Here is a 12098-nt window from a genome sequence, read left to right on the forward strand (position 1 = left end):
AATAGAGGAGGGAAGAATCCAGAAGTGTTAATTGAGAGTTTATAGTAATAGGATGAGGCTTGGGATGAATAAAGGAGAGAAGGAGGAGGGAGGAGTCTGTGGAAAGGGGTTAGGGAGATCATAGTAGAAGAAGGGGTTTTGGATGAGTCAAATGTGAGATAAATGAAGGAGAATTTAGTAGGGTTGTTTGGGAGATCATAATAGTAAACTGAGGTGCGGGGTGAGCCAGGAGCGGTGGAGGAGGGAAGAGCTTAGGCAGGGTTATTTTGGAGATCAAAGTAGTAAAGTGGGTATGGGATGAGTCAGAGTGGGGATGGAGGATAGATTGATAGAGACATAGGGTGATGGGGAGACAGAGTAAAGCTTACGAGAGAGTACATTTTTTTTATTGGTTATTTATTTTTTATTTAATTATTTATTTTTTGAAAAGTATTTATTTATTTTGTATTTAATTTTATTTCTTGTTTCTCTAGTACAGTAGAACTAGAGTAATAAATAAATAGATATGTAAATACATAGTAATTGAATATAAGTTCAAGGAATGTAATAATGGGTGTAATAATATGAGAAGTAAAGTTGTATTGTATAAGCACAGACTTTCAAGATTTGCAATATTTGATGTTAATTAATAAGTGTACTTTTCTAACATTCATTTATCTTTCCTCAATTTTTCAATAGCAAAATGCTTGCTGTTAAAAAGTTAAGTTAACATTTGCTCATTGTGATATTTAAAAAAAGCAGGGATTCATAATTATCTAATATATAACAATTTGTCTAGGAGCGATGCAAAGACCTATGAATATGTTAAGCATAGAATATACACATATACACACATGCACACACACACATACATACATATATATGTAACCGTGAGTAAGTATACATTTGTTAAACAGGCTTAAAGAGTATGTGTATAATGTATTATTATGAAATAGTAACTATACATATTACTTAAAGAACTATACATATCTAGAATATACACATAATCAGATTACAAATATTTATCAACACAGGCATAAGCAGTCCATTGCTGTTTGGATAGGGTGGTTATGAAGGAAAGAGACAACTCTTGACTAGTCATCTGAAGACAAGATAGTTATCTGTGGATCTTATATTTGGGGGTAATGAATTCCATAGTTTGGCTGCTTGAACAAAGAAATACCTCAACATCCGTTCTAGTCTTTCTACTGCATTTCTGCAAAGGGTGCGATGCACAGAAAGATAGTTACCGAAAGTAGGTAATCAACTTTCGTTCGGACTGATATTTCTGCCTGCAGATTTCTTATTTTTTGCTAGATTCCCAAGCAATACTAGAATGGCTGTCAGTCTGAAAGGAAGGTTATTTAAGGAAATCGTGCAGTACTGAGCAGGTAAAATGCCCATCCCTCCTCACTACAGAGTACACACAGTAGTGTTTGGTGAAGGTGTGAAGGTATGACCACGTTGCTTCTGTACATGTGTCCACCACAGGAATTCCTCTCGCTGGGGCTTCTGTAGCAGATTTTGATCTAGTAGAATGTGCTGGGGGTTCCCTTAGCTGAAGAATGTTTGTAGTTACATAATAGTACCAATGTACAAATAGTCTGTCTCCTTTTGTGGTGCAAAATGTTCACTCTGGTCTTGCAGTGTCAGTGTCAGAAGTGAATAGTTTGTTTTAATTGATGTATATACAGTGCCATATGCTAGTCCCTAATAAATCTGCTACTACTAAGAACGCTATTAAATGGATGATGTAAACAAGTGTTCATAACATGGATTTGGAACGCAAGAAGAAAGTCAACAGTAGGTAAGGGAAACAGGGCTGGCGGTCTTAAATTGCGGTTTTAATGTAATTGGCTTAGAAATATTTTAAAGGCTGAACAGTGAAATAATCATTGGACAGTATATGGTACAGTAAAATATTAGCCCGAAATCCCTGCAGCAGATATATGTACTGGAGTTAGTGCACCGTGCTTTATTGTGAAAGGCACGTAGGAGGTGACCCTAGAAAGATCAGAGCCTCATACAGTGCAGTCTACACTAACTAATAGCGACTTGTCAGCATCTTCTGGCCAACCTATAAACCACAGAGTTAAAAAAAATGTGTGTGCACCATTGGCGGCACTGATTCTGTCTGCTCTAATTTGCTTCTATTTTTTTTTACGTACATTTTTGTGTGTATTCTTTTTTTACCATATACTACAGAGATGAACAATATTTGTGCATTTTTCTCTCTTTCTACGTACCATACTGAGGGGCCTATTTATGAAAAAGTCATGCAGTGCAGCGCAGAAAGTCACCTTGCTGCACTGTACTGTATGACAAGGAAAGGGCAAGAATACACAGTATTTGAGGCAACACCGCATTCCTACCTTTTCCCCTATGCTGGCGCCCGTTTGGCAACCTAGTGTCAACGCAGGCACCATTGTACAAGGGCACCTCCATTGCATACAGGATTGTTTTTGTGCAGGAAGGGACACCTTCCTGCACAAAAACAACCCTGAGAGGCATATTCCTCTGTCTTTGTGTGCTGCAAAATGCAGCACACATAGAAAGAGGAAGCAATGAGGGTAAATTAAGATAGTTCTCCTTCTTATACTTCTGCTGGGATGGCGTATCTTTTTGGCGCATTTCCAGGTTTACCAGTTCTGATAAATCTGTGAATGCATCAAACACCATGGGGGTTGTGTGGAAACACCCACGCAATGCCCATGGAATGTCTTATCAGAGTAGAGTAAGGCAGCACAGCGATTTGCTCTACGTTGCCTCACTTCAGATTCATGGAGCCACTCAGGGTCACGGAAAGTCACCTTGTGAGGCTTCGTAATTCTGACTTAAGGTTTGCATCGCTCTTGCACCATGTTGTGTGGAGCAAGAGTGATGCAAACCACTTCGTAAATAAGCCTCTAAGAGCCTGATGTCTGAAATTTCCATTTGAAAAACAAAGTCGCAAAATGCTCACCAACGTTTTGAGACTGGAAAAAATAGGTTGGTTCACAATCTGATCTACCTCCTCAATATTCATGAGGTAGGTCACGAATTGCGACTCACTACAATTGGATGCCTTCACAAGTTTTATAGCCTGCTGTGGTCAGGAGATCACTAGGTCTATGATTGCATTATAAAAAAGTAAACATTTTTTTAAAGGAACCGGGACTGCATCTAAAATTAAAATATATATTTTTAATTCATACTACTCAAAAAATGTATTTTTACATGCACATATAATATTTTAGGTCAAATATTGATGTAAATGTGTTTTAAATATTTATTTTAAATGTGGAGCAAAATCAAAAATTCTACAGTACTATTAACTTAGGCCCTCATTACGACTTTGGTGGTCTTTTCACAAAACCGCCAAAGCCGCGGGCGCCAGAAGACCGCCAGTGCTGGCGGTCTTCTGCCCACCACATTACGATTACTGCAGGATTACGCCACATTTTGGGCAGAAATCCTGCAGTAGTCGTGGTGGGGGGCGGAGGTTCATGGTCGGTTCTCCCACCGGCCCCGCCAGAAAGACTCCACCAGCTGTGTTATGATCAGTAATACAGCCTGGTGGTGTCCTGATGGCGGGGCGCTGTCAGTGGTGGAAGCGTCTGTTCTCGTTCCCTGCCGGACGACCTCCTCGCTGGACAAGGTAAGTTGGGCATCCAACAGGGGCGGGGCTGGGAGAGTTGGGGGTGTTGTGTGTGTGAGTGGGTGTTTGTCTGCGTGTGAATATGCATGTTTGCGTGTGAGTATGCATGTTTGTGCGGGAGTGTGCATGCGTGGTTGAATGCGAGTATGAGTGCTGAGATGAATGCGTGTGAGTGAATGCGTGTATGCACGTGTAGGTAAATGAGTGTATGCGTGGTGTGGGTGGGTGTCTGTGTGCATGTATGCAGGGAGGGGGGCGATGTACCTTAAGGGGGGAAAGGGGAGCTGCACTTTAAGGATGAGGCTCTGTACCAGAAAGGGGGGGGTGGGTGGTCCTGGTATGGAGAGTGGGGTGGGGAGTATTGTGCTTGCTGGAGGGAGTGGAGGAGTCATCTGCTGGTGACAGGGAAGAAATTCCCTGTCACGAGTAACCTTTCCGTCAGGGTTTTCGAGGTGGTGCTACCACCACAGAAAACCTGGTGGAAAGCTGGCTCAAAATACTGCTGGCGGTCTTCTGTGGACCGCCGGGCTGGAGATGCTCATCTCCAGCCCGGCAGGTCCAACCACCCTGGCACTATGAGTGGGGATGTGGCGGGTTGGCCACACTCATAATGTGGCGGTCTTCACCGCCAGCCTGTTGGCGGTGAAACCGCAACCGTGGTCCTGGCAGTCAAAGGACCGGCAGTGTAATAATGAGGGCCATAATTTCAAATTAAAACTGTAATTAATTTAACTATATTAAATTAAGTAAAAAGTTGTTAAAATTAAAAACAAATTCCAGCCTAAATACAAATATATTTTATGCATTACCAATTATAAAAAAGTGATTTACTGAATTAGTTAAAAGTAACTTACTTATATTTTAATAAAACATAATGTTACATTCATTTATAAATTCAAAAAAAGGTTGTGAAAATATTTTATAACTAAATAATACATACATTTTATGTGTAGATTTTTTAACATTAAATTATATTTATTTGTATTTTTAACTATTGTAGGTGATGTAATTTAATTTTACATTATTTCTTATGGGATTTTATTTTAAATTCCTCCTTCCATTATTTTCTGTGAGATGGTGTTTTAGTGACAATTGCCGATGTATGGTGCTTGACGTCCTCCAGCTCTGAGCTGGCATAACTTACTACTGTTTTGGGTCCTTTTTTGGCCACAGTAACTTTAGAAGTGTGGTTTGTGAATAACAGTTGGCTTAATCTTTTGTCAGTGAGTGCACACATTTCCCTAAACGCCACCTGAACTCTCCCCAAAGCTCCCTTAATCCTCCATAAACATCACCTATTTAGTAGCAACCACTACCCCTGTTCCTCCCACTTTTATTGCTAAGTAGTGAACTTACTTGTGTGAGGATCTCTGTTGAAAAGATAGTAGAGGTGCAGGTGGAGATTTACAATTGTAGGCTTGTGAATAGCATTTTCCAGTACTTTAGTAATACTACTGTAGTGGTGTGCTGCAAAACGAAGTTTCTGAATAGGCCCCAAAGCCTCTTGAGTCCACATAACTAGCTCAGAGTACACAATCATATAATATAGCGAGGTTTTGAGCTGTTGTTTCAGATCTATGACTTGTCTTCGTATCTTTTATATTTTCCACTTGATTTTTGGATCTGACAATATTATTTGTATGTTTCTCTGAACAGTTTATATAGTGAGTCGAGCTAATTGAGTGAGTGGCCTATTGTGTGTTTTTTGCTGTATGTGTGATAATGCAGGTTCTGCAGATGGTGCTAGCGTATAGGAGCAGACAGTGCAGATGTAACATGGTGGAAGTGATGGCATTTGGCGTGTATAGTGCCATAAAAGGAGATGGTTTGTGTGCGTAAGATTCTTTTGTAGTTGTTCATAGTGGTGGACATAGCAAAATAAAGAGATAAACATGTCAGTGATGTGGCGACACAGGGCCTAACTGATATAAATATCAAGTTGAAGAACACCCCCGTGCCACCATGCGGAAAGAAGTCATTGCTACAAGCGAGAGTGCTCATCACACAAACACGCAATCATCAGTTGTGGCATTTCAAACAAAGCTGTAGTACTACCCATATAGCAAAATGATCCATGACATTTGTCTAGAAATATCATGTTTGATCACATTGCAGTGACAGATCCAAGTGTACACCTTATCGCCACAGTGCTAAACATGCACTTTTTGCTCACACCACTCCCGCTTATGCCGTTCCTTTGCCCTAAATGAGCATTAGAGGGAAGGCAATTTTGGACTCCCTGAATTCCTATCCCATTTTGAAACTGGGGAATACAGCATTTCCATGGTGTTGTTATTTTCTATCTCCCTTTTGAGTCACAAACAAACCATTACTACAACCTAAAGCACTTAGACAGTATTTTAAGATGTCAATCAGCATTTACAACCTGCATACATAAATAAATAACTACCAGAATGATTTTGCAGTTGTTCCTGTAGGAGGCTGGCCTGGCTTATCGTGGGTACCTGATGGTACTTACACCTTGTGCCAGGTCCAGTCAACCCTTATTAGCAGATTAGTAGTGTTCTATCAGCTTAGGCTTATAGAGGTAGCTATAGCAGAGCAGTTTAGGCTGAACTAGTAGACATGCACAGATCCTACTATACTACTTATATCATATAGGTACTATATCATAAGAAAGACAAAACTCAGAGTTACTAAAAATAAAGGTACTTTCTTTTAGTGGCAATGTGCCAAAAATATCTCAGAGGATATACTCCCTTAGGAGGTAAGTAAAATACACAAAATACACACGCAAACCAAAATCAGGTAAGTAACACAGTCAGAAAGTGCAAACACTGTAGAATACAATAGGATGCAATAGGCTTAGGGGCAACACAAACCATATACTAAGAAAGTGGAATGCGAACCACGAATGGACCCCTAGGCTAGTGTTGTGTGTAGAGGGTCGCAGGGAGTGTAAGAAAACACTAAGGGTGTCCAAGATACCCCACTCCAAGACCCTGGAAAGTAGGAGTAAGGTACTACTATTTCCCCAGAACCATACTAAACTTGTGATAGAGGATTTTGCAAAGACCACAACAGACTGCAAAGCACTGAAGTCGTGAAAGTGTCTAGTGGGGGCAGATGCCCACTAAACCCCGGATGAAGGTGATTCTACAACACCGAAAGATGCTAGGAACTTCTCCTTCATGCAGAAGATGTCCTACGGAGTGCTGGAGGATGCAGAGTAGTTTTTTTGGCAAAAAAGCGCAAACAAGCGTTGCTAGCTGCAAGAGTCACGGTTGAAGAAAAAGGGTGCTGCCTGGGCCCAGGAAGAACCAGGATGTCGCCCCTTGGGAGAGGATACAGAGGGGGCCCTCCGCAATGCAGAGAGCACACAGACAAGAAGAAAGCACCCACAGAAGCACTTGAACATGAGTTCAAGAAATCTGTACACAGTGGTCGTCTCAACACTGCAATAGAGGGTCCAACAAAGTCAGAGCTCAACTCAGGGAGCTGAGCATTGTAGGACAGAGTGCTGGGGACCTTGGCTTGGAGGTGCACAAAGGATTTTGTAGAAATGTGCACAGAAGCCCTTGTAGCTGCAATTCACGTGGTGCACAGGATTACTGTCTGGAGAGGGGAGGCTAGGACTTACCTCCTCCAAATTTGGACAGTTGGACCACTGAACAGTCTGGGTTACTTGGGTCCACCACCTGCATTCCAGGGACCACGCTCGTCAGGATGAGAGGGGTCCCAGAGTACCGGTGACGCTGAAATTTGGTGCCTGCTGGAACATCAACCCATGGAAGATTTCTTTGTGGCTTCCAGTGCAGGATGAAGGCAGGCAGCCCCCAAAGCACGCACCACCAGGAAACAGTCCAGAAAGCCGGCAGGATTAGGGGCTACAATGCCACTGGTAGTCTTCTTGCTACTTTGTTGCAGTTTTGCAGGAGTCCTGCAGCAGTCAGCGGTCGATCCTTGGCAGAAGTCAAAGAGAGAGGTGCAGAGGAACTCTGGTGAATTCTTGCAAGTCGTTATCTGAGGAAAAGCCCACTGGAGAGACCCTAAATAGCTCTCAGAGAAGGATTGGCCACCTAGTCAGGTAAGCATCTATCAAGAGGGGTCTCTGATGTCACCTGCTGGCACTGGCCACTCAGAGGCCTCAAGAGTGCCCTCACACCTCTGGATTCAAGATGGCAGAGGTCTGAGACACACTGGAGGAGCTCTGGGCACCACCCCTGGGGTGGTGATGGACAGGGGAGTGGTCACTCCCCTTTCCTTTGTCCAGTTTCATGTCAGAGCAGGGACTGGGGGTTCCCTAAACCTGTGGAGACTGGCTTATGCAAGGAGGGCACCATCTGTGCCCTTCAATGCATTTTCGGAGGCTGGGAGAGGCTACCTATTCCCAGCCTTTAACGCCTATTTCCAAAGGGAGAGGGTGTAACACCCTCTCTCAGAGATAATCCTTTGTTCTGCCTTCCTGGGACTGGGCTGCCCAGACCCCAGGAGGGCAGAACCCTGTCTGTGGGATGGCAGCAGCAGTAGCTGCAGAGAAAACCCCAGAGAGCTGGTTTGGCAGTATGCAGCGTCCATCGTGGAGCCCCAGGGATGCATGGAATTGGCACCCCAATACCAGATTTGGCATGGGGGGACAATTCCATCACCTTAGACATGTTACATGGCCGTATTCGGAGTTATCATTGTGAAGCTACATATAGGTATTGACCGATATGTAGTGCACACGTGTACTGGTGTTACCGCACTCACCAGCCCGGGGAAATTGCCCTGAACTATGTGGGGGCACCTTTGCTAGTGCAAGGGTGCCCGCACACTTAGTAACATTGCACCTAACCTTCAGCAAGGGAAGGTTAGACATATAGGTGACTTATAAGTTACTTAAGTGCAGTGAAAATGGCTGTGAAATAACGTGTGCGTTATTTCACTCAGGCTGCAGTGGCAGTCCTGTTAAAGGTTTGTCTGAGCTCCCTATGGGTGGCAAAATAAATTCTGCAGCCCATAGGGATCTCCTGGAACCCCAATACCCTGGGTACCTAGGTACCATATACTAGGGAATTATAAGGGTGTTCCAGTGTGCCAATTAGAATTGGTAAAAATGGTCACTAGCCTATAGTGACAGTTTTAAAGGCAGAGAGAGCATAAGCACTGCGGTTCTGGTTAGCAGAGCCTCAGTGGCACAGTTAGTCAGTACACAGGTATACACCTTCAGGCTACAAACTGTGAGCACTGGGGTCCTGGCTAGCAGGATCCCAGTGAGACAGGCAAAAACAAACTTACATACATGTAAAAATGGGGGTAACATGCCAGGCAAGATGGTACTTTCCTACAGTTTCTTAATCTTAATGCAGATGTTCAACTTGCTCATACTGCAATAAATGTATATGTACATCGTTTTTCTGTACAGGGGAGAACTTGTGTGAAGCATGTATTCTTGTGTGCAGTACCTCTGTGCTTGCATTATTATTACACAGTTTGTCTTACACTGAATAGTGGATCTCATGATATATTTTTATGCCTTTTTAGTGCTGTGGAAAGTGCAAAGTGCCACAATACTTTCCTAACAGATACATTTTGTTCTCTTCAAATACAAAGAAAAATCTTCTATAGTTGCCGCCACAGTATGGATCTGCTCACTTTGTATACTTGGCCGAAGGCCCCCAGCCACTTTATGCTGGTTGCTTTTATTGCATCTATGTTATACCAATATGCTGCCTATGCTGTCTTTGCCCTAAACACCAGGTCAGGATCTATGTGGACCAACACTCCCAAATATGTAACTGGGACAGTGTCCCATTATAATGGGAATTCAATTGAGCACTGGTGAGTATTGGGTGTGAGTGGAACTATAACCGATTTTGACCAGTTTATAGAGAAGCCAGAGTAGTATTTGAGCTTGATATATTCTCGGATCACTGGGGAATGGTGCACCGGGGATCCCTTACATAAAGGACCATATCGTCTGCAAAAAGAGAAATACTTATCAACCTCAGACAAAACCGCAGTGCTGAGGCAGCATAGTGCTGTCTAATAATACACACTAGGGCCCATATTTATACTTTTTTTGTGCTGCATTTGTGTCACTTTTTGATGCAAAAGCGGCGCAAACTTACAAAATATAATTGTATTTTGTAAGTTTGAGCCGCTTCTGCATAAAAAAATGACACAAATGCGGTGCAAAAAAAGTATAAATATGGGCCTAGGTGCTCGAGTGTGATGGAAAATAACAAAGAGGACAGGTGGCAACCCTGTCACATCCCTCTCGCTATTGAAAACCCATCTGACATGTGGTCACTGATTTGCACCAGGGTGTCGGGTCGGTATATAAAAGGTGGATCCAGGGATGCTCATAAGGGACATAATGGCAAACGTATACTCACAGGCTATAGAATCAAAGGCCTTGGTGGCATCCAGTAGGATAGTTGCCGCCTGCAAGGAGGGAACCACCTTGTGCAGCAAAGCAAAGATTGTATGCAAGTTGTCTGTAGTGGGCCGGGAAGGAATAAAACTGGATTGGCTGGGTAGAACCAATTTAGATATTAAGGGTTGGAGTCATATAGCCAGAATTTTTGTAAGTATTTTTGTATTAATGTTTAATACAGACAATGGCCTATGTGATTCGCACTGTTCTGTTGTCTTGTCTGGTTTCATTAGGGTCACTATCAGGGCCCCTCTGAGTGAGGCAGGCAATATTTGTTCCTGATAGGCCTCCATATACACAGCATGCAGCTGTGGCATGAGGAGCGCAGCATATTCTTTATAGAATCCCCCGGTGAGGCCGTCCAGCCCGGAGCTTTGCCACTGGGGAGGGTGCGCATTGCTCCCTTAACGTCTTCAGTTGTAATAGGTTGCATAAAATATTCGCTCTGACCTGGGGATAGCCATGCCAATGCCACATCTCCATGGTAGGCAGTGATTTTACTGAGCATGGCAGACCTACAGGAGCTATACAGATTAAGGATGCATCAAAATGTGCTTGCATGTCTGCATCTACTATTTTTACAATATGTTACTCTCTTTTTGGGATCCTTAGCTTTTCAGCCAAACTGTGACCAGGCATACCACCTTCCACAAAGAACAGAGCCACATGCAGCTTAGACAACAACTGTGCCTCCTGCTTTGCCTGCTCATTAAATTCAGTCAGATGCTCCCTAATAGCCGATAGAGTGACTGAACTGGGGCTGTATTCATAGTTTTGCTGCAGAAAATGGAGTGTAGTTTCTGTTTGGTGTAGCTGAGTGCATATAGTTTTTATCACTCCCGTTTGAGTGCTGATGCAAACCGCCCTAACAGTGACCTTGAATGCCCCCCACAGAGTTGGGACCTCTTCCCTGAACATTGCATCTAGCAACACTGTCGCTCGAAAAACCCAAGGTGAATGGAGCAGGGGCTGTGTTAGACAGCTTTAATTGCAATAACACTGGTGCGTGTCAGACAGTGTTTTAGGCATGTGTTTCACCTCATCTTCCCATGGGCACGGCTCCTTAGATATCAACCATTAACATTTTTTCTAGCTATCGCGTCAATAATTTTCAATTCTATTAAGGACACGGAGGCGAGGATTATGCTTCTCTTTCTTTACTGATCAAACACAGTAGCCAAAGAGTTAACAGAAAGAAAACTATAACTCCCATGAACACTTGTAGTTCAGCTTGCCCAATCCCAGGCTAGCCCCTACTATAAGAGTCCCCATAGCAACCGTCCTTCCTCTTTCTTTGCGCCAGACGAACAACTCTCCGGCATTCACCACCTTGCAGTGGAACATGCTGTTGAACCAACTGCGACAACTGGGTCTCAAATCTACCTCTGGTCGAAGAATCATTCACCTTTGTTACCTGTACCTAAGAATGAAAGAAAAATACCAATAATACCATTTGGAAAGGAATTAATCGATAAACATGACCTTTATAAACATATCTCATCATAACAAATATGAATTTCAAGAATACCACTTAATAGACATTATAGTCGTTAGTAAAAAGGGTAGGATAATCCTCGCCTCCGTGTCCTTAATAGAATTGAAAATTCTTGACGTGATAGCTAGAATTTTTTTTATTCTATGTCAGGACCAGAGGCTTCGGATTATGCTAGTTTAAAGTTGATCCACCACAGTAGACACTATACCAACAATAGGTTTATGATAACAAAACCTTGAACGTAGTGTCTGAAGACCAATCTGCCGCTGCCATGATATCTTCCAATCTGGAACCTGCCCCAAAAGACTTAGATGCCATAGCTCCCCGAATTGAACGAGCAAAAATAGAAGTGTCTATACCAGCTTCCCCAAAAGCCACTTAACCCATCTAGCCAAAGTAGCCACTGAGTCAGGACCATAAGGTTTCTGCAGAGAAATTAACAATTGACCCGCTACATCTCTGCAACAATCTCGGGTACAACTCTCATAAGCCTTCAAACGTTGTACAACACACAATTTCTGATCATGGGGAAAAGCCAGATATGATATACACTTAGTGGCAGTTTTTGTGCGTCTAGAAATTGTGAATGAGACTCCCGAAGGAGT

General features: G+C 42.9%; 1 protein-coding gene across 1 annotated transcript in view; it reads left to right on the forward strand.

Annotated features, from left to right (window-relative positions):
* The window catches only part of GDA (guanine deaminase), a 599621-nt gene that overhangs the window by 420180 nt on the left and 167343 nt on the right, over nt 1–12098 (forward strand). The window lies entirely within an intron of this gene.

This window comes from Pleurodeles waltl, chromosome 1_1 (genome assembly GCF_031143425.1).
Source record: "Pleurodeles waltl isolate 20211129_DDA chromosome 1_1, aPleWal1.hap1.20221129, whole genome shotgun sequence".
Taxonomy (NCBI): Eukaryota; Metazoa; Chordata; class Amphibia; order Caudata; family Salamandridae; genus Pleurodeles; species Pleurodeles waltl.